This window comes from Vicugna pacos, chromosome 21 (genome assembly GCF_048564905.1).
Source record: "Vicugna pacos chromosome 21, VicPac4, whole genome shotgun sequence".
Classification (NCBI taxonomy): domain Eukaryota; kingdom Metazoa; phylum Chordata; class Mammalia; order Artiodactyla; family Camelidae; genus Vicugna; species Vicugna pacos.
In genome coordinates this window covers 30,159,667-30,182,011 of record NC_133007.1, presented here as the reverse complement: position 1 = coordinate 30,182,011, position 22,345 = coordinate 30,159,667, and the positions used below count along the sequence as shown (strand labels likewise).

The window sequence follows — 22,345 nt, the reverse complement described above, 5'->3', positions numbered from 1 at the left end:
AGCAGAGACAGAGACCAGAAGGATGCAGCCACAAGTCAAGGGACGCCAAGGATGGCCGGAAACCAGCAGGAGCTGGAAGAGACAAGGAAGGACCCTCCCCTGGAGCCCTCCGAGGGCTCACGGCCCTGCAACACCTTGATATTCTGGCCTCTGGAATTGTAGGAGGCCCAGTCTCTGCTATTTGAAGCTGCCCAGTTTGTGATCTGTTTTATAGCCCTGGGACACGGATACAGCAAGTCACTTTATCTCTGTGCCTCAGTCTCTTTCACTAACAAAAGGGATAAAAACGCCTGTCTCCTCTGGTGGCATGGGCATAGCACATTCATAAACCAGAGCGTTCAGCACGGTGCCCAGAACCTAAATCCTGGCCAGCACAGCAGAGGCAGGGCTGCTGGTGTGGCTTTGTCTTGTTCTGTCCCTGCCCCTCTGGAGTAAGCTGCGCTGACAGCATCAAACTGTGTGAGCAGCCCCAGCCGGGCAGGCTGGTGCCCTGGTTCTGTCAACTCCTGGGGCGCCAGCGGTGGGGCTGGGAAGTCATCCGCTATCAGTCGCCTGTGGCGCCCAGCCCCTCCGCCCGGCCCAGCCTCAAGCTTATCATTCTGCCAGCATCACGCATCTCGAGAGCGCAGACACAAAATATAATGTCATAACATCCGCAGTCCAATAACCTCTGCTTCAGGAGACAGCTCCGGCTGTCAGAGGAGCCTGGAGGCAAGTATTTCAGCAGGCGGAGGCCAGCACGGGGGGCTTGGCCAGGGCCAGGCTCCCTGGGGCAGGAGGGAGGGGACAGGCACCGCCGGGGGACCGTTGGCAGGCATCAAACCTCAACCCGTTTAAAATATTCGCACAGTAAATCCAAGGCAAGTAAGCGGGAGAAGCTAAAGCAAGGATAAAATATGGGCAGATATAAAGCCAGACACCTTTATTGTTCTGAAATGTCTTCCCACAAGTTATGGGACCACAACTTGACCCTAACCCATCATATTGTTTTACAGCGGGACACAAAGCGGGCTCTTGGAATTAGGGCTCAAAGGGGCTCGTGGCCCTGCCTGCCAGCCCGGGCCCGGGTCCCCTCATTCGGCAGGAATCCAACCTTGGTGTTGCTGTGAAGAGCCCCGTCCTCCTCTCCTGCTGGGCACCTCCCCTCGGTCACCCAAATGTGCCCACTGCCTGCCTGGGAAGAGCCAGGTGTGCGGCCTCCCAAACTGCCAGGCACCAAGTATTTATTGAGCACCTACTACTCCCCAGCGATGGTCCTGGATTCTGGGCACACAGCAGTACGGGAGAGAATGCAGACTTCCCAGCCTGACCTGAGGGTGAATCTGAGCTCAGCCCCCAGCACAGTTGTGCTTCATTCTCTCCACCCCTTCTCAGGCCTCTTGGGTAAGATGGGTGAAGAGCCTAATTCTGTCCGTGGGGTCCATGTGAGACTTCAGTGCCCTGATCCATACAAAGTGCCAAGCCCCAGCCTACCCGCCACGTGGCTGCCTGTGAGTGACACCGCCCTCTGGGGCTCAGTTTGCTCCTCTGTAAAACGAGGGCAGTGGCTGCACCACCCCGAGAGGTTGTGAGGATTCGGGCGGTTAATTCAGGTGTCGGGCTGCTGCAGGGAATGCGTCAGGATTATGCTTATTTACCCTGAAGAGGGGACCCAGGAGGCTCGGCCAGCAGCACAGGGCACCCTCCTCCTGTTTCAGGGTCTCTGGGACACTGAAACAGGGTGGGTGGGGTGAGGAGGAAAAGCAGAGACTTGACCACCTGAAGGAGCTCTGAACAACCAGGCTTGACACCACCTGCGTGCAAATCTGATGCAAATTCACTTGTTCCCCTCATCATGGCCCCAACCCCCACCCCGACCCCAGGATGAGCCTGGCAGCCTTTTGGAGAGGTTCTGCTCAACCACACAGCTCCAGACAATGCCACGCGGGCCCTGGCTGGTGCCGGGCGCCAACTGCCTCTCTCCCCAGCACCTGGCTGGGGGGCCCCGGGCCCAAGTTCCCTTTCCTGGTCAGTAACGGCCACTCCAAGGTTCCGACAGGGCCCTCGACGTCACAGAGATTTTTCTCCACCTTTTAGAAATCGTGACACACCTGTGACCTTGCCTGGAGGTGCTTCATCTAACCCATCTTGTCGCCCACCTTGTCACCACCCAGCCACCAATACGGAGCCACCAGCCACCTCCCACTGTCCCCGTCAATGGGCAGAACTGGGTCAAAGAAGGAAAGAGGCCCAGGTATTGTCTGCCCTCTGGGTGGGGACCAATCGTCCATCCACCCAAGTACCCTCCCTGCCTCTCCCTCCTTCTACCCACCCGTCCTTCCTTCCTTCCACCCATTTGTGCAGCCAATTATATTTACTAGTCACCTACTATGCCCCAGGCACTATCCCTCTTTCTGGGGACACGTTAGTGAACAAAAGAGATGGACAAGCTCTCACAACAGTATGTTCTAACCAAGGGAGATTTTAAAAACCATGGAAACCAATGAACAAGACGATTTTGGGGTGACTAGTGCCGGTGTGAGGAAGAAAGCAAATCAAGGCATTTGAGAACAAGGGATTCTTGGGGGAGGCAATCAGATCGGGTGATCCAGAAGGGCTTCACGGAGGAGGTGACATTGGCGCTAAGGCCGGAAAGACAAGGGGAGCCAATCATGCAAGGTTGTTCCAGGCAGAGGAAAGAGCAAGTGCAAAGGCCGTGTTGTAGAACCGGGAAAGAAGGGACTACAGGGCGTTGGCAGCAATGGGGCTCAAGTGGGGTGGGTGAGGGGTGGGTGGGGAGGAGGCTGGGTGCTCGGGAAGGAGTGATTCTGGGAAACTGGTGGAGGTGGGGGCTCGGTGGGGCCTGGAGGTGCAGCCTTCAGGTGTCTGGGCAGCTTGCATGGAAAACCTGCCAAATCCTGGACCAGAAAAGCCATCTTGAGAGACCAGAGTTGTCAGATGGGAGTGGGGACGCCCCAGCAAGGCCCCCCATGGCCTTCACGGGGCTCTTGGTGCCCCAGTCGTAAAGTGTTGAGAGCTCAGGAAGCTGGGTGAGGACCTGTGTGGCCCCGAGGGTCCCCAAGCCCCTGTGTTGTAAGGAGTGTTTGGCTCCTGTCCATGGGCCTGGCCCAGAGTCTGACCGTTGGGGCCTGTAACTGGGAGCCCTCCTTTCTCCCTCCCTGGTGTGCTATGGAAGATTCCAGGAGGGCAGCATGGGGTGGGGGGCTATTTCTGGCACCCAGTAACTGGGGCTAGTCTTTCCTGAGTGCTGACTCCATGGAGGCTTCCTTCTAAGGCCTTTCAGGAGTAGCCTGTTCAATCCTCTTATCATTTTACAAGTTGGGAAACTGAGGCCCAGAGAGGGTAAGCATGTGTTCAAAGGTCACACAGCTGGGATCAGAGCCTGTGCCGTGAACTAATGCTGCTGTCACCAACAATAATAGTAACACATCTCAATTCTGAGGCATTAGGTGCCCAGCGCTGTCAAAAGCACGTCCTGCTTATAATGCCCTTTATCATCACGAAACTCCACTAGTTATCATCTCATTTTACACATGGAAAAACTGAAGCAATGGAGGGTCGGCACTTGCCCATTACAGCAGTTAAGATGCTGAGGCCGGGGTTTGAACCAAGCAGGACAGGGCTCCTGCTCTGCTTTGGAACCAACTGCCCCCTATCCTGCTTTGGGAGCAGGAGGGCTGATGTGGAGGGCGGGGGTGGGCCAGGCATCTGCTGCTGTTTCAATCTTTGTGGGCCACACTGCTGAGCTGGCGGGGGCAAGCGGGCATGTGAAGGATTCCACCTGCAGTTACCAGGTTTAAACAGGGTGGGAGGTGGGGGTGGTCTCCAAGCTGGCATCCCCTCCACCCTGACCTGTCACAGAGAAGCTTTGACCAAAGGGGCAGTTGCAAAGTGATGCCCACTCTGGGTGTCCCCAGGGCACGGGGGTCCGGCCCTCCAGTTCGGAAGAACCATCCGCTCCTGGTGCCCCCTCACCACCCATGGGGCCTGCGCCAACCCTGAGGATGTCCGGGGCCTCTCCCACTCACTCCCACATTCAGGGCGTGGCAGGCCCCGTCTGGATCTGGAGTCCGCACTGGAGCCGGCCTGGCCCGGGGGTCACTGGTGGTCATCCTTAATGGCTCCACTCTGCTGTCCGGCTCTGTCTCCACAAGGGAGTGATCTATGACCCCATTACTGCCGAGGCCTCTCAAGGGCTCCAGGATGGATTACCAGCTGCCTTGGGAGAGCAGGGAGGCGAAAACACAGGCAGGTGAAAAATGAACTTCATCAGACTCCCCGGGTCTCATTACCATCCATCAGCAGCCAGCCCGACCCCGGGGGGTGGGGGGCGGACACCCCCTCTAAGCTGCAACGCTCAGCTCAGCCTTGCCTCCCGCCTCATTCCCCAGGGACGCCAGGAAGGAGCTGACAGCCTGCGGTGGGGCAGGATCAAGCATCTCCCACCAGGCCCTGACTGTGCAGCCGTGAGTCTGTCCAGGTGTCTGCACAGTGTACTCTGACAGTGGGGGCCACACCGCCAGACACAGCATTGATACGCTTCCTATCTCTGCCAAGACCCCTGCCCCAGACAAGCAGCCACTGGCTGGCACCCAGCCCAAACACCTGCTGAGGTTGTCCTGCTGGGTCCTGCGTGGAACAAGGGGTCTGCTGGGCGAGAATGGGCTTGCCTCCTGAATGGCAGAACAACCCGGGGCCTAGGACAGGTGACAGGGAGCCAGCGACACCTTTATGAGGAAGTAGTCCTTGAGGTATCTGGTTGAGCTGAGGCTGGGTGGAGCTGGGCAGGTGCCCAGCACCCTAGCCTGGCCCTAGCGGAGGCTCCGAGCCCTCAGGGCACAGAAAAGGACCCCAAGACTCGGACAGGCCTGCTCTGTGCACTCTCCTAGCCTCTCCCCTGTGGGGCCAATTTTAAGTCGCCCCACTCCTCTGTCCACGCACGTGTCCTCTCAGGAGGGCTGGGGCTTCATTAGACCAGCTCATCATGGTCCCGGAAGATGAGGGCTGCCGGGCATTCAGAGCATTCCACTCACGCGCCTGGCTGTGAGCTCTCGACCCTGCTGTGGGCTGAGCTGCCACCCGCACAGGTCCCAGCTTGTATGAGAAGAGAGAGCAAGACCCAGGGGACAGGGGGACAAGTAAACGAAATCTTTTCCCATGATATTCAAGACCACTGGCTCCGTGCCTGCTCTGTAGGCCCTGGGCTGAGCCACCAGCAGGAGTTCACATGATCCTCCTGGTGAGGCTGTGGGTCAGTGATCCTGTTGGTTCCATTTTACAGGTGTGGAGGTGAAAGTTCAGAGAGGTGAAGAGAATGGTTGGAGGTCATACAGCAAGTAAACAGCAGGGCTGGGAGGGAAGCCAGCACCCTGTGCCTGTCGGCTGCGTTTCAGGGCCAGGAAGAGGTTCTCCAAGCTGAGCCCGGCCCTCACAGGATGAAGGAGACAGCCCTGCAACATCCACCACATCCTTAGAGCCGGTGTGAGGAGGCCCAGTCCCTGTTCTCTCCTGGGGGGGCCTCCGGGGCCCCAGATCAGGGTCCTGGGCTGGGCGGTCCCCACTGTCTCATCGCTGCCCGTCTCTGAGCTTGTCCTCATCTGTGGAGGGAGGTGATTCTGCTTCTCAGCAGGGAGTGAGTTCTGGGGAGGGACACTCTGGAAGCGGCTTTGGCAAAGGAAGTCTCCTCCGATGTGGAGGGATGGTTGGCATTAACTTGATTCTGAGGGAAAAACCAACCAGGATCTGAACCAAAGCTGGGAGTGGCTGCCAAGCCTCACAGAGAACAGCCAAGGATGGATGACAGCTGCCTCTGGGCCAAAGACACATCCCTGTGGCCTAGAGACCAGTGGTCCATTCTGACCTTAGGCTTTGCAAGTAGGAGGCACATGGGGGTCCTCCCACCCCTGGCCTGATGATTTCCTGCCCTTGGGGGGTCCCTTTAATGGCAGACCCCTCTTACCCGAGTCCCACTCTCAAGACCCTGCGGCTTAAGATCCTCCTGGCCAAGCAGACAAACACCCACGAGGCAATTAGAGGGAAGCATGAATAGTCAATTGTGGGCAGCATCTGAGGAAACTCACAGTCACCCAGGCTGGCCTTGGGGGAGGAGCGTGTGTGTCAGAGAAAGAGAGAGACACCGTATGAGTGTGTGTGTGCGCGTGCGCACGTGCGTATGCTGGAGGCTCTATGTGCATGCCTGAGCGTGAGACAGGCTGTGTGTGTGTGTTTAGTGTGCATGTATGAGTGTATGTGTGTGCTTATGTACTGAGGCTGTGTGTGTGTGTGTGAAGGCGTGTACACTTGGGAACTGTGGCTATGTTTGCACACACATCTAGACCCATGATCAGAGGTCCGTGTACCCACACCAGGCCCGTGAGGCTAGGTAGAAGGCCCAGGGACAGCCACGGGCTGGACGGGCTGGAGTCTGCCCTGCTCCCAGATGAGCCTTGGGAAGAGGGAGGGCTTTGAGGATTTCTGGTCTTATTTGGAATTGCTCTGACCTGCTCTGCCCCCAAACCCATCCGTCCTTCCAACTCACCCAGAATCCAGGGTGGGCTCCACGGCCTGGGTGCCGGCTGAGGGCCCACAAGCAGGTCCCCCGGTTGTCCAGGCCGCTGTCATAGGGAAATCGAGGGGCTGGCCTCCTGCCTTGCTATCCTGGGGCTGGGTGACTGGGAGGGGCTTTCCTCAGTCACCCACGCTGCAGAGATGGGGTCTGAGTGTCTGGAAGGTTTAGGGGTCACCACGTGTCTTCTCAGACACAAGTGCTCACAGTGGGGGCCTCCTGCCCAATGAGCCTTGTGTGGGGCGTAAACCCTGTCCCGAGGGTCTGGGACAGCCGAGGTTCCAGCCCCTGTCCCACTTGCAGCCAGGGCTTGTGGGTAAAGGAAGGGCCCAGAACAGCAAGATAAAGCCCGACTCGGAGGGACTGGGGAGGGAGCAGCAGGCAGGACAGACGAGCCATCGGAGCTGCCTGTGCCCCCAGGCCCCACAGCACGTGTGGTGGGGGGATAACCAGGTTTCAGGGGGCGGCCAGGTCGGGGCCCTGGGCCGCGAGATTGATGCGCAGTGGGCGAGCTGACTGCCCACAGAAGGGGGCATCAGCAGAGGCAGGGGTGCTGAGGAAGTCGGGGGCCTGGAGAGCGGAGCTGACTGAGAGCCTGCACTGCTGTCATTATTCCTGGGTGAGCAGCAGGGGGAGCCCCAGGGGGGTGTGTACCAGCCAGCTCCCAGGTCAGCGCAGAGCCCCCAGGCTGCTGTTGGACCAGGAGAGGTAACCGTCTCCAGTTTGTTCTTGGTGACACTTCTCTACGAACAGACACGCCAGCCTCAGGCTTACCCAACAGCCTCTCAGGGTGGTTGACACAGGTGAGTTCTCCCAGGCCTGTCCGGTGTTCTGGGTGACCCTGAGATGTGGTTACCATCCCAAGGGCCAGACGGAGCTGCTGGCCTCAGTTCTGTATAGTGGGAGATACCAGCTCTGACTGCCAGATTCAGATCCTGGTCTAACTGCCAAGCCTCCACTTCCTTATCTGTAAATGGGCCAACAGTCTCTACCTCGTAGGGATGCCGTGAATATGAGTGGCACCTAATCAGAGCACTGCACATTTTTATGCAATTAAATTAATAGTATGACCGAGCAGATTCCGCTCTTGGGCATACAGCTGAACCTTGAACAACACGGGTTTGAACTGAGCAGGTCCACTTACACTCAGGTGTTTCTCAGTAGGAGAGACTACGGTACGGCACAGTCCGCAGTTGGCTGCATATACTAGTTTGGAGGAACCGTGGGTGTGGCGGGACAACTGTAAGTTTCATGTGGATTTTCGACTTCTCGAAGGATTGATCCCCCTAACCCCCATGTTTTTCAAAGGTCAACTGTATACCCCAAAGAACTGAAAACACAAGTCAAATGTGTACATGAACGTTCACAGCAGCATTCATCATAGCAGCCGAAGTATGGAGACAGCCCAAATATCCGTTAGCGGGAGAATGAATACATAAAATGAGGCCATCCACACAGTGAAATACCATTCAGTCATGAAAAAGGATGAAGTCCTGACACAGCCACGGCACAGATGCACCTTGAATACATGCTCACGGAGAGAAGGCAGACACAAAAGATCACATGTGGTATGATTCCATGTATATGAAATGTCTGGAATAGGCAAATCCTTACAGACAGAAAGCAGATCAGTGGTTGCCAGGGGCTGAACTGGAAAGAGGTGATGGTCTCACAACACTGTGAACATACTAAATGCCACTGAATTATCCACTTTAAAATGGCTAGCTTTATGTTACGTGCATTCTATCTCAATAGAAAAAACTTAAATTAACACACATTGCCAAGACTTTACCAGACAACCAGTAGGCTCCCACACCCATTTGGAAATTCACAGGTCCCCAAACCAAACGCAAAGACTGGGAGGAATGTGTCTCCCATCTGGGAAGGATGGTACCTCCTGGCTGATGGAGGAGCAGTGGAGGGTTGGTTTGTGAGGCTGGATGATGGATCAGGAGCTGACGACTCAGACCCCCCCCCCCGGTAAGTGTTAATTGGATACAATTAGACATGGGGCCACACCAAATGGAGCCAATTTGTTAACCATGTTTATGTCAGGATTTCAAACCACTACCATTTAAGGAAGAGCACAGACCAAATGTCTAAGTGTCAACTCTTAACCCAATCATGGTAACGGGCTAGGAGGCAGGGACACCTGGGCAGCAGACATGGGGATTCCTCACTTTACTTTGCCTCCACCTCTGCTTGCTTATGACCTTGACCTTGAAGCAGCATCCCGGGTTTCAGTTTCCATGGGTTGATTCCAGGGCTCAGGGAGGAGATGGGCGAGGCGTTAACATGCCCACAATTCAGATGAGGCCCTGGAGCACCACCCCTCCCGGCTAGAATAGTCTCCCTCTGTCTCCAAGAAGACCTCAACCATCCTTCTTTGCATCTTGGAATCCTTCAAGTCACAGCTCTGTCTCTTCTCCTCCAGGAAGCCCTCCCAAACTGCTTTGGGGTGCCCAGCTGGACTTTAAGATCCCTGAGGACAAGATTTCTACTTCTGAACTCCTGCTGTCATTTAGGGAGATGCTGACTGTCCATGGTAGAACTTCCTGGCCAGTCCTGAGGTCCTTATAATCCACCAGAATTTTCTGGAAATGACAGTGTTTTGACTACCCAAGGCCAAACACCTGATGTCCTGTCTTTGGATTTGGAAAATAAGCCCCATTGCCGCCATGCTTGGCAGGGTTGGGGCACCCAGTAGGTGTGGACTGGACAGGGAGTCCAGTAGGCCTGACACCCTCTTGATGGCCATGCTGTGGACCTACAAAGGGTCTTATGTCCAAGGAGTTGGAGCGGCAGGGTGACTGCAGTGACCTGCTTCCCATGCCTCCTGGACCACGGCCACAGGGCTCTGGCCAGGCTGGGGGTCAGGCAGCAGACGGAGCACACACCCAGGTGGCGGGACTCCAGGACCCTCACAGCCCTGTGGGGGTCTGAGCTGACACCCACGGGCTGGGGCAGCAGGAAATGCCCGCCAGGATATGGGGCTCCTGGCTCTGTTTTGGTGAGACCTTGACTGGTCCCAAGAACCAGAGGCCCCGGGGTTGGAGCAGCTGCTCAGCCTGGACATAGGGAAGGACGCCAAGACTCAAAAGCACCTACTATGTGCTGGGAGCACCACCAGTCTCTTCGGGAGCGAGCTGAGAGTAACAATCAATTGATCAATAAGAGGACAAACCTGAAGAAGCTCTTTGTTTTGTCTTGCTGATCAGCCATTCATTTCTGCAACAAGTATTTATTGAGGGCCTACTACGTGCTGTGTGCTGATCTAGGTGCTGAGGAGACAGAGAAGAACAAGAACAGATGGAAATTCTTGACTTCTTGGAGCTGCCCGGCCAGAGGAGACGACAGACAATAATCAACGAAAATCAGTGAAATCCATCACTAGGTAATGACGTGTGTCTTAGGATAGCCTAAGGAAGGACAGGATGTGATGTGGAAGAGGCTGTGGAGGGGTGACTTCACCCTCAGACCTGCGGGAAGAGAGGGAGGGCCCTCAGCTTTCTGGGAGCAGCCAGCAGCAGGGCCAAGGCCTGGGGGGGCATGTGGAGAGCATGGAAGGGACACATGCCCCCGACCACGTGGCCCCCCACATCCCTGGAGGGCTAGGAGGCTGGTGCACGTTGGCAGCCAGTAAGTGCCGGAGCTGGGATCTGAACTCAGATGTTCAAATTCTCAAGTCGCCTCTGCAGATGCCTGCTGTTGGGGAGGGTCCAATTCTGCCACCCCGGCCACTGGCTTAGGAAGACTGCTTCCCTCAGGGAGGAGACAGAGCCACGACGGGGGAAACAACGGCAGATGGTGCTAGGGTAGTAGGATGGTCAGGGACCACAGGGACCATATTCCATGTCAAGTTGGCTGCCTGGTGTGCCCCAGGACCCAGGGTGCACACAAGGCCCAGGGCACAGGGTGACCAGGCCTCAGTCTTCTGGTCTCCAAGATGGGTTAATAACACTGTATCTGCCTCATTCAAGTTGTGGGGAGGATTCAAAGCGTGAATCTGTGCAAAGCACGGAGAGCAGGGCCGCCCTGTGCAGTAAGCGCTCAACACACGTGAGCTGTTGCTCTTAAAGGGGGTAGAACCACGTCCTCCTGGTCCTTAGTGGGGCACCAGGGAGGCTGGGCAGCCTTCTCTTGGCTCATCACCCTGAAATGGGCTTCTCAGCTATGACCCTCCAGGCTCCCCTGGCTGCTCCCTGGGGGTTCAGCCCAAGAAGGCCCTAGCGGACGGGCAACCACGTGGAGGGCACCAAGTCCAAGGGCTGGGGATGGGGTTGGTGGGGTCTGAATGTCATGGAGTCTGGGAAGGGAGTCTGGACACCTGGCTCTTCCTAACGTGCTCAGAGCCCACCATGGAGGAGGGGACCTTGTCAGGCCAAAGTGGGTGTGCCCCCGCCCCCCTGGCCTCCCCCTCCAAGCCCCCTGCCACTTGACCACATGTCTCCCCAAGCCTGCTGGGGCCCAGATGACCAGGCTGATAAACCCTTTTCCTGGGGACAGGTCTGTGTGCAGAGGGCCCGAGATAAAGCTGAGCAGCAGTGCTGAGCCCACGGTTTCCTCCTCATGGGGTTGTGGGAGGGCAGGGCGGGCATGGTCAAAGGGGCCAGGGCAGCTTGGGTGGGCGGAGGGATGGGGGCCCACACCCTTCCCCCAGCTCCAGGAGAGGGAGGGCTCCCCCTGCAACCCTGCAGCTGCTCATGAATCCAGGGCTCACCTGTGCCAAGCCTGGTGTCAGCCGCCCCAGGGGGACAAAGGAGGTGAACCCCAGCCTCCCAGGACCTCCAAGCACTCAAGCAAAGAACAAAGCTGGCAGTTTCTACCAAGGGCACGTGGAGTGAGAAAACAACTGGCATTTTCTCCATGCTATCCCAGATCGGAGCGCTTTCCATCATTATCTCATTTAATCTGCCCACAACCCTGTTACCTCTGCTTTTCGGATGAGGAAACGAAGGCACAGAGAGGTTAGGGAACCTGCCCAAGGTCACATAGCTGGGAGAGGTTTTGGTCAGCATTTCTCTTTCCAGGTTCTGTTTGGCCAGCAGCCCACAGGGAACCCTCGAGTTAAGACGCTGTATCTCAGCAAGGAGGGCTAGGAGGCAAAGGAGAGAACAGGACAGCGGGCAGGGAGGCACGGTACCCACAACGTTCTGATGGTACACAGATGCCTGTGGAGAATGGGGTGCCCGGGGCGCTCAGACACACAGACATCCCTCTGACGTCTGAGGGACAAACCCGGCTTCTTGCAACCCCCAAGCCCCACACCATGCACAGCCCACGATGGGTGCCCTGTCACCCCCAATCATTCACACACATCACCCCCACCAACATTCCAGGCTTCTGATCAAAGGTGATCAGAATTCCAGAACCGAAGATCAAAATGTGGTAGGTGAAGAAGATGGGAGGGAGGCCAAGGCCACCGCACACTGCCCAACTCTAACCGAAGGGCCCCCTAGGATGGCGCAGTGCACAACCTGCACAACAGCAGGAGCTGCTCAGAAACCCAGTGGGACTGCAGCCCTGGTGATGGTGGCGGAGCAAACCAGCCCATGTCGCCTGGATACCTCTCTCCCCAGAACGGAGTGGGGCAGCTCTCTCCCCAACAGACCCCCTCCTCGCCATCCTGTACTCCCCTTCACACCTCCTCCCTCGCCCCACCCACCTCCTGCGCTGCGGGGGCACCTGTGGCTTGGCAGGGCCTGGCGCTGAGGGGCGAGGGAAGGCGCAGACATCCGCCGCCCCTCCCCCGCTCCTGGGCGCACCTCCAGCTCCCGGCTCCCGCGGTGACAGCCCGCCTCCCACAGCTCGGAGAACAGAGCCAGGCTGTGTTCACGTGTCTCCTGCCGGGACCACACGGCGGGCAGGAGGGCAGAAGGGCGGGGGAGCAGAGCCACCACCCCACACCACAGGGCCACAGGCTCTGTCTGTGCCCAAACCTGCCATTAGGGAGATGTGAGGCGGCCAGACTAGCCCACCCAGCCACTGAGCCTACCCCAGATCAGCCCCTGGGGGCCAGGGCGGTCCTCCAGGATGGGGCCTCGGGCAGTGGCTGAGGGGCCTGGCCTTCCCAATGCCAGAGAAGATGAACACCCTCAGTTGTCCCCATTTTACAGCTGGGGAGACTGAGGCTCAGAGACAGTACACAGGTCTGCCGGCGGGGTCTGATTCCTGAGACTGCAGTCAGCTTTCTCCCCGTGTTCTGCTTTCCCGGGGGTGAGGTAGGGAAGCCAGGGAGGGTATGCCAGCTTGGTGGTGGGGAGAGGGCTAGGGTGGCAGCACCCGGAGACCTGGAGGGCTCAGGGAGCAGTTGCTCGCATCTAAAGAGGAGGCAGGCAGGCCCTCTCAGAGTGTGGAGGTTGGTCCCCGGTGGGAGTTCCTGTTGTGGAACTGCTGGGCTGCTCCCAGGCCTCAGGATGCCTGGGGCAGACCTCCCACCTCCAGAGACTCAGTTTCTCTATAATACAGAGCTAATGGCTTGAGAGCTGGCATGCAGTAGGTGCTCCATAAATGCTCCTTCCCTTTCTGCGCGCTGCTGGGGGAGAGGGAGAGAGGGCCAGGATGCGGGGGTGGGGTGGGGAGAGGGGAAGGGCGCCTGGAAGCTGCTCCCAGGATACTGCTTTTCTGTGATTTCCGAGCACTTCCTTCACTCACCCTGGTGGGTGTGGCGGGCGGGCTGCCTACCCACCCCCTACTGGGCCTGATGGGCTCCTCCCTGGCCCAGTCGGGGTCCTGAGATTCCTGCCTTTCTCCCCACTGGAGGAAGTGGGCTGTGGGTGGTTGGGGGAGGGGATGGGGGGGTGACACTGTGACTCAAATACTCCCAGACAAGAACAGAATGACGAGGGGGACAGTGACAGTCAGGGTGCTGACAGCTCACACTGCTGAGCTGTGTTGTCCTGAGGGCCTCAGGTTAGGACCCGCTCCACCCTCACAGCCCTGGCCAGCGAGGTTCACATCAGGAAGTGGTCCAGATCGGTCAGGCAGCTTGTCCAGGGCACACAGCAATAAGCAGCAATACTGGGATTTGAACCCAGGCCAGCCGGGTCCAGAGCCTCACTTTTCACACATCTGGGACCCAAGGGGTGCCTGAAATGGTCTCTCGGTCCCCATAAGGGAAGATATAGTGCCACTGCCACCGAGATGAAGGGGCAGAGAGGCTGGCCCTTGTCCACTCATCTGTCCTCACCCCAGAGGACAGGGGCCTTCTTCCAGCCTTGGGTGGCAGTGGGCAACCCAGGAGGAGAGGATTTAGGGTCCCAAAAGCCAGCCTCAGGGGCCTTCTCCTCTGTGGCCCCACCGAACCAGCAGGTCAGACGTGTGTCACGTCCATGCTGCTCACACCTCTCAGGGACTGTGGGCCTGGCCGCCTGCCAAAGCCACTGTCTGCACACTAATTCCCTCAGCCCAAAGCCACAGAGGCCACCTCGCCCTCTGGGCCTGCTGGGCTCACACACATGCACAGTGACATGTACACCGAGCCGCACATGCCCACAAACTCAGACCACACAGACCCTCTGCGGCAGCTGCTGCCAGCACTCATGCTGCACAGGTGAGGAAACCGAGGCTCCGCTAGACAGGAGCAGACACGAGAGCCTGTGCTTTGAGTCTTTCCCTTTCCTTCTTTCCTCTCCCTCTTTCCCCCTTCCAGTTTTTTGTCCATCTTATTTGACAAGAAAGAGAGCCAGAGAAGGCAACACTCTAATGGCCAACAATCGTGGTATAAGCCAGGCAGCCATGCGTCCTGGTTTGCCCGGGACAGTCCCAGTTTTCAGCTAACGTCCCCACCTAACAGTTGCCCTGGTTCAGACCTGGGTGAAGCCAAGTGCGCTCCTCTCGTGCTCTGGAGCTGAGGAAAAGATGAAATTGAGAGAGAGAGAAAAAAAAACCGGGGGGGTTATAAGGATGGGGCAATCATTGAAGGCTTCCTGGAAGAGGCAGGGCTGAGCTGCACCCGGAGAAAGGGACACAATACCCACCAAGATCCTGTGCCCATGACCCGGGCCAGGGCTCAGCTTCCTTCCTCTGTTTAAGGACATTTTGGTCTGAAGGATCCCTGAAAGCATAGACACTGAGTACCAGGCAGTGTAGGAGACGGGGCCTGGGGCTGCCTCGGCGGGTGTGGCCCGCCTGTCTGCCAAGGATGTGAGGAGGGAGGCTGGAGTTGGTGCTGGGCCTTTGTGATGGGAACAAAGGCTCTGGCAGCCCCTGGCTGCCCTCCCAGCACCTGCAAGGCAGGCTGGGCCTGGGCCTGCTCCTGGGAACCCAGTGTCCCGCCCCCCTGGGTGGACAAGGTGCCCCACCTCCCAACCCCACAGGTGCCTCGTTGCTGGGCACTTGCCTGTCCTGGCAGGATCGGAGCTGTCCCTGGCCTGGCGGAGGACCTGGGGCCTGGAAAGCCACCACCCACTGTCTTCCCAGCCAAAGCCCTGCAGTGATTCTGAAGAAACTTTTGGGCTTCCCAAAGCTTAGGAAACATTTTGCTGAATGGGGTTGGACTTCCCATAATTGAGGATATATCCTATCCTGCACGGTGGGTCAGAATGCACACTCTGTGCCGCACTTTCATCCCAGTTCTGCCACTCAGCTGGCCAGCCTGGTGACCACTGGCAAGTCACCTGACCCTCCATGCCTCAGTCTTCTCATCTGGAACGTGGGAGAAGAATGGCAACTACACAAAGGGTGTGTGAGCTGGTGCCAGCTAAGGGTGGCAAAGAGCCTTGGTATACAGTAGGTGCTTGCTAAACGCCGGCTGCTGTAGTCCTTCTTGCTGCACATATGGGGCACAGAGAGGAGGAGAGACCTGGAATCTGAGACTTGGAAAAAATATTGTCCCGTCTGACCACTGCCCCTCCACAACCTCTCCAGTGGGTTGGAGGCTCCTGCTTGAATACTGTCAAGGACGGGGAGCTCACTACCTAACCACTGACTGGCCTGTGGACCGGCAGGGGTGTGTGCCCCCCTTGTCAGTGCATTCCTCCATAATCAGATTACATCCAAACCAGGGAGTGGAAGGTCAGGACTAGTCTGTGCCTCCAGCTTCCCAGTCCAGGGCCCTGCATGTCACCTGAGCGTCCAAGAAGCTGGCCATGGTGGAGGGAGGGGGAAGAGCCCTCACACCCCACCTGGTATGGGACCAGGAGCTCTGGGGCTTTGGCGTCACCTGCGCGTGCACACTTGTGTCCCTCCCAGGACCTTCTGGGAGGCTGTCCCTTGGCCTTCTCCACCTGCTCCTAGCTCCTCTCCCCACCACTTCTGGAAGCAGGAGGTGGCTTGGGAGAAGGGTCATCTGGGTTCTAGACCCTGCTCTGTCTTGGGTGGCTGGGCAGAGACAGACAAGTGTGCTCCCTCCTCTGAGCCTTAGGCTCCCTATGTAGGAAAGGAGGGCAGGATTCAGTGACCTCGGTGGGCCACCCGGCTCTGCACTTAACGTCCACCAGCTAGGAGAGCAGGATCACCCATGCTCGCCCTCGGGGGCCTCTTGGGGGCCCAGCACTAAGCCCCGTGACAGCCTGTGCCCCGGAACGCACAGTGGGAAGAGGAGCTGCCCTTGGTACGGGCACCGAGGACATGCCCAGGGGGACCTCGGGGCTGCAGCACTGGCTGCCACACCTCAACGCTCTGCTGTGCCCCTTGAGGGTCCCAATGCCTGCCCTTCAGCTCCCAGGCTCAAACTGGGGCCATTATGCTGGCTTCTGGGGACACTCCGTCTGTCCCCTGGGCCATGAGGCTCCACACATGCATGAGCCGCCGTGCCCAGCAGCCAGGACGCACACCCCTCACCGCCTCACAGCCCAGCATCTGCTCCCCCATCTCTGTCTTCTGTCCTGCGAGTCTGGGCACTGTCCCAGGACCCAGTCCAAACCCCACAGCCCTGCATGGGGCCGTCCCGGGGACTCACCCTGTAGAAGAACTTGCCATTTGGGGCTCTTCTGGTCCATCAGACCTGGCTGTCCCAGCCCCTGGCCCCCTGGCCTGGCCGCCTTGGAGCAGCTCCCTTTGGACTGGGGGAGGGCTGCGGGGTGGAGCAGAAAGGCTGGGAGACAGAGGAAGCCTCTCTCCCAGGTCTGCAGACCAGCCCCAGGAGCAGACTCCCGAGAAGTCAGGAGAGAGAGAGAGAGAGAGTGTGCGCATGCAAGCAAAGGCTGCCCAGCAAGCCACAGCACAACCACGCGGCGCAGGCCCTCCTCCGGCCCCCAGTCCCCTCCCGCCCTGGCACACACCCTGCCAGCTGCAGACAGGAGCCATGCCCCGGAGGGAGGCGGCCACTTCCTGCCTCCCCGCGCGCTCCGGCGCTCTTCTCAGCAGGACCCGGTGGGCCCGAGGGATTTACTGCCCATGGGAGACCCATGCCTTGGGTAGCAGAGGAGACCCCAGGTCCCAAAGGGAGTCGCACCCTCCACCAAGGCCGCCCTCGCTCCTTCAGATAATCTTTCAGGCAGCAGGAGCCACACTGGGGGGCATTCGTGGAGAGAAAGGGCCCAGGAGAGCTCAGCTCAAGGGGAGGAAGGGTGCAGGCTTCCTGCCCTGGACCTACGGCTTCAGGCCGGTGCCCGTGGGAGGAGGGGCTGTAATGGGGTAGAGGGGTGAGGAGAAGGCTGGAACAGAGGGGCTCTGTTGGAGAGGAGGGGGCTGCTGAACAGGCAAGGGCGGGTGAGGTCCCGAGGCTCAGAGGGAATTCCAGAAGCTAGGGGTGTGGGCAGCACCCCAGCATGGGCTGTGGTTGCTGGTGACCCATAACGAAGCTCTCGTAGGAGACTCACAGGTGGGGAGAAGGGAGGAAGGACGAGGGGAAGGGAAGGAGCCTGTTGTCACAGGGGTCTCAGCCCTGGGGTCTCCTCCCTGATGGGCCCCCCTCCTTCCTACAAGGGCCCAGAGGCCCAGTTCAAATGCTGCCTCCTCCCAGGAGCCCTCCTGGATACACAAGCCTTCTCTGTTATCCAGTCCTTGTGAGAGCTTATCTTGGCGTATTTGTGGACAGAAGGGCTGGACATTTGCTGAGGGTGGGGACCACGACTCAGCTGCCTTAGGGCACAGGCCGGGCCCAGAGGGTTACCTGACATGCACAAAGGTGGGCCCATAGGCTTCCCGCTGGGGTGCAGTGGTGAGAGGCTAGGGGAGGGGCAGAGCCACGTCTGGGTCTCTGGGGTCAATCATCTTCCCTGTATCCAGGGTGGGTTGCAGGCAGAGGGACCAGGGTTGGGAGCAACCCAAGGGCTGGGGCTTTGGACAGGTTTCTGGTGCTTTGTTGCGCCATCTCCTGGGCAAATGCCAAACTGCACCCAGAACTTCCTGGGATGGGAGAAAATCCAGCCTCTCCTAGGAAACCTCCCAACCAGGGTGGCCTGGGGAGTCCCAGGAGGGCGCCCATCCCACTCTAAATGCTGTGATTAGTGACTGAGGTCATCTTCATGCCACAGCCTCATGAGAAAGGTTCCACCATCACCCCCATGTTCCAGGGGAGAAAACTGACCCAGGGTGACAGGGTGCCCCTGCTGGGGCTGAACCAGCCATCTCAGGTCTTCTGGCAGCAGGGCCGTGAGGCCTGCGGGCCAGTCCTGGCAACACGCCCACAATGGTACCTGGTGCAGGGCCAGTGCGCAGTAAATTCCTGTATCCCCATGCAGACCTCACCGGCCTGGCAGGCTGGGTCAGTCATGGGCATGGGCCCCAAGCCCTATGAGCAGCACATGGTCAGCTCAGTCCAGCAAGAATGACTGCTGTGCAGGTGAAATAATGGGCCCAGAGATGGCCACGTCCTCATCCCTGGAACCTGTGAATGTGTCACTTTACAGAACAAAAGGGACTTTGCAGATGTGATTAAGTCATGGACCCTGAGGTGGGCCCGATGCCATCACAAAGGTCCTTGTAAGGGGGAGGCGGGGGTGGGGAGTGAGAGATGTGATGGCAGAAGTGAGAGGTTGGAGTGACTTGGGGCACAAGCCAAGGAACACAGGTGCTTCTAGAAGCTGGAAAGGGAAGGAAACAGATTTTCCCCTGGAGCTCCAGAAAGAACCAGCCATGCGACGCCTTGGTTCTAGCCCAATGAGACTAGTGTCTGACCTCTGACCTCTGGACTACAAGGTAATAAACTTGTGTTGCTTTAAGCTGCCAAGTTCTAGGGGGTCTGTCACAGAAGCCGGAGGAGAATAATACAACTAGGAAGAAACCTGTTCCCAGACTTGCAGCACCTGGCGTACAACAGTTGCTCAATGAGCGTTCTTTTCCAGGTGCTGATCCAGGGCGCCCAAAGCCCCTCCCCAGTCAGCCAAGTCCGAGGCGGAGGAAGGACCAATCGCTCACAGATGGCCTGGAAGTGTCCTTGACCCCAACATGATCACACGTGAAACCTCGAGAAAGAGTAAGCAGCTTGTGGTTGCTGGAATTTTACCTTAGAGCAAAGCCCTGGAGAGGGAAGAAAAGTCCTAGAATGGAGTAAGGACCTGCTCGGAACATCAGCCCTCAGCCCAGGAAGCTGGGGTAAACGTCCATCCCCGATGCCTACAGGAGTCTCATTTCCTCTTTACCTTCCCCTTGTCCCATCCCCTAGCACAAGCTGACTTAAAAACTTGTATTCAGTCAACAAACATTGATCAAGCGCCTACTCTGTGCTCTGCAACAAGCACTGGAGAGATAAAGAGGACCCTTAAGATATGGTCCCTGCCTTCCTGGAGAGAGCACGCATGCTGAGCACAGACTGTCTCAGGGCCTTTGCACTACCCTTGGCTTGGAATTCTCTGCCTGATGCTTCCTCCTCAGCAAGGCCTTCTGGGACTAGCCCAGCTAAAGTTGCAACCCTGTTCCCCTCCTTTATTCTGCTTCATGGCACCTCTCAGCACCTGGCATCACACCTGCTGCCCGGTACAGTCTTTGGCACATAGCACATAATAAATACTTGTGAACTGATGCACACACGTGAATGGCTGTGTAGAAGTGGGGACAGAGGTGTAAACAGGCAACCATGGTGAAGACACGAGCAAATGCTGGGAGAGATGCCCAGTTTTCAAACGAGTTTTGCTCTAACTTCGAAGGTTGTGGGTGAAAGCTGCTGTGGACACAGGGAGAGTCTTACAGTGATGCTCTTCGAGCCAGTTAAATCCACACGGTGCCAAATGCGATAGCCGAGGTCCCTCAACTGCCAGCTTATCTACCAGCTTGAACCCTGTTGAGGGGAAAGCAGGGTGGTGGGTGGCTGGGTGGAGGCCATGGCCAGTATGGCAGACAGGTGGACCCCAGGTGCAGTAGCCCTTGGGGGGGAGCTGGTCTATGCCACCTCCAGCTCCCTGGGGTCCCCAACACTGCACCCGGGACAGCCCACCCTGAGCCCCAGAACAGTCATTTCTACAGCTAAGCTGATCTCTCTTTTTTTCCATCTGAAGTCTTGATCACACACTTATTTGGAAAGGGATTAGAGTTCAGGGCAACAGACCCTCTTGGTCGAACTTTGCCAAACCTGGCCATTTATCTTCGTGCCATTTCGAACTTCGTTTAAGTCAACGCTCAGTTTATCGTTTAATTAGATTGCCCAAGTTCTTTCCTTTTTCATGTCACAGAAATCTGAACCAGACAGACACACAGAGTCACACACCAGCCAAGGGACCGGCTGAAAGCAACCAGACCCTGGTGAGCAGGAGAGAGGTAGGAGGGGTTCAGGCCCCCCGAAATATTCCAAGGCTTCTGGGGAGAAGCGACTTACAAGTCAACAACCTCTCAGGCTGTCTGGGCCTCTCAGCCTCCTGCCCTGACTCGCGAGCTCTGTGCTCCCAAGCGTTACAAGAAGTTCCCCAGAAGGCCAACACTCACTAGCTGGAGAGAAAACAGACTTTGGACCCCAGCTCAGCTGGAGACGCACAAAGGCAGAGACGGGGCGAAGGGAGCGGAGAGGCATTCCTGCTGCATAGAACGCCTTTCCATCGGGCAGGGAAGAGGGCAGGGAGAGCTGCCGCCAAACCCGGCTGCTGGTGCCTCTGAGCAGCTGCCGCTTGGCCACAGGGGCACGAGTCCTCTGAGCACCTCCTACCCAAGCGCTCAGCACCCTCACCTGCCCGCTCCAGGCCAGGCCCGCCAAGGGCGTGAGCCAAGTACCTAAGCAGAGGCCCTGCCTTCCTGGCATGGAGGCCCAGCACTGCCGTCTGGGAGCCCACGTGCCCAACGAAGGGGAGACAAAGCTGAGAGGAAGCCAGGGCTCCGGCGGTCATAGCTCGCTCCCCCGGCAGGAGCCAGGGCCAGGGCCAGACCCTGCGTTCCTGAGCACCAGGCGCTGCACTCAGCAAGGGACACGGATCAACTCTCAGACCCTCACAGCCATCGCAGGGGAAACCAAGGCCCAAAGAGGTTGTCTGCCTCCTACCAAAAGCTCAGAAGGAACAAGGCCTGGATTTGAATTCAGAGAGCGCCAGTCTGGATCAGAACACTTAAGGGTGTCCATACCCAACAAACACTGATTTGATTTAAACGCAGGGCTTGAAAAGACAAGAGGGAAAAAGGAAGCAGCCCGAGGACCATCGCTGGCACCTCTTGTGGTTCAGCATCCAGCCCCTCACACTGCTGTGTCCTCACGGCCCTCTGGTTACAGCTCCCCGGCATGGCCGGGGCCCCACAGACTCAGCCTGGGTTGGAGGGGCTCAGCCCCTGGGAAGCTGCCTAGTTCTCGGTGGTCTTGGGCGCCCTTTGTTCATGCACTCAGCTTGAGGGACACCCCTCCTGGGAGAGCTGGCTGAGCCACAGTACCTGTGGCCAAGCCCCCAGCATCAGCAGAGGAGGAGCCCAGGCAGAGGCCGGTTATACACGGGGCCCGGGACACGCATTTGCCGTGCTATTTGCAGATAGCGCCGAGTACACAGCCCAGGGAACCACGCTGTCTTAGGCAGTTTTGTAGAAGCAGACAAGGACGTGTGTGCAAGTGATTTATAAGGCAGAGCACCCAGGGAGCAGGGATGGGACAGGATGAGGAAACAGGGGCCACTCCAGGTAAAGCCCCAGCCCGGCCCAGGGGAGCCCCGGATGGTAAGTTGCTCTTTTGCTGGAAGCTGAGGGGCTGGGCTTCATGCTCCCACCCCTGCAGGGGATGAGAAGTCCCAATCCTTCCCCAAAGCACACAGGGACCAGGGTGGGGGACGGTGTCCAAGAGCAGCAGGACAGACTCAGATCCACATTCTCGGAGCTCAGGGAGCTGTGGATGAACCACCCAGTGGGATGGGCGGCCGGGTAGAGGTGGCCGGCCAATCCTTCACCATGCCTGGCCCCTCCTGCAGTGGACAGTTGTCACTAGCCAGCGCCCTTCGATCCTGGTGAGGCCCATGGAAGGACACAAGCCACCTCAAGGCCAAGGTGTGGGAGTGTCCAGTGGCTTTCTCCCCTGTGTCTGCCAGTGATGGAATCAGGATACTCTGTAAGCCACATGCTGGCAGAACCACAGGCTAAAGGGAACTGGAGACCTTGTGTCACCCAACCAGGAACCACAGTGGGCATGGGGCTCCCTGTTACAGTACCTGGCAGTGCTTGCCCTGACTAATGCAACTGGCTTTATCAGGGATTCTGCGGTCAGCACAACAATGGCCATGAAATATATCCAGGTCCTAATCCCTGGAACCAGGGGTGATGCTCCCTTACTTGGCAAAGGGAAATGAAGTTTGCTAACCAGCTGACCTGGCAATGAGACAGTCTCCTGGATTGTCCAGGTGGGCCCCCAGAATCACAAGTGGCAGGAAGAGATAGGAAAGAGACAGAGGCGCTGTGCCTGCAGGAGCGGGGCAGGGCGAGGCAACGCTGCTGGCTTTG

The 22,345-nt window shown here is 58.0% G+C and overlaps 1 protein-coding gene and 2 long non-coding RNA genes across 4 annotated transcripts in view; 1 reads left to right on the top strand and 2 right to left on the bottom strand.

Moving 5' to 3' along the window:
• LOC140688136 (uncharacterized) overlaps positions 1-22,345 on the bottom strand; it is a 230,406-nt gene that overhangs the window by 61,187 nt on the left and 146,874 nt on the right. The gene's annotated exons all lie outside the window — the stretch shown is intronic.
• On the bottom strand, positions 14,268-14,677 carry LOC140687983 (uncharacterized). The gene is made up of 2 exons (XR_012062619.1): positions 14,545-14,677; positions 14,268-14,414 (listed from the first exon to the last, which is right to left on the bottom strand). It is a non-coding gene; the product is annotated as an uncharacterized lncRNA (long non-coding RNA).
• On the top strand, positions 18,412-19,471 carry LOC140687982 (uncharacterized). Its single transcript, XR_012062618.1, has 2 exons — positions 18,412-18,649; positions 18,796-19,471. It is a non-coding gene; the product is annotated as an uncharacterized lncRNA (long non-coding RNA).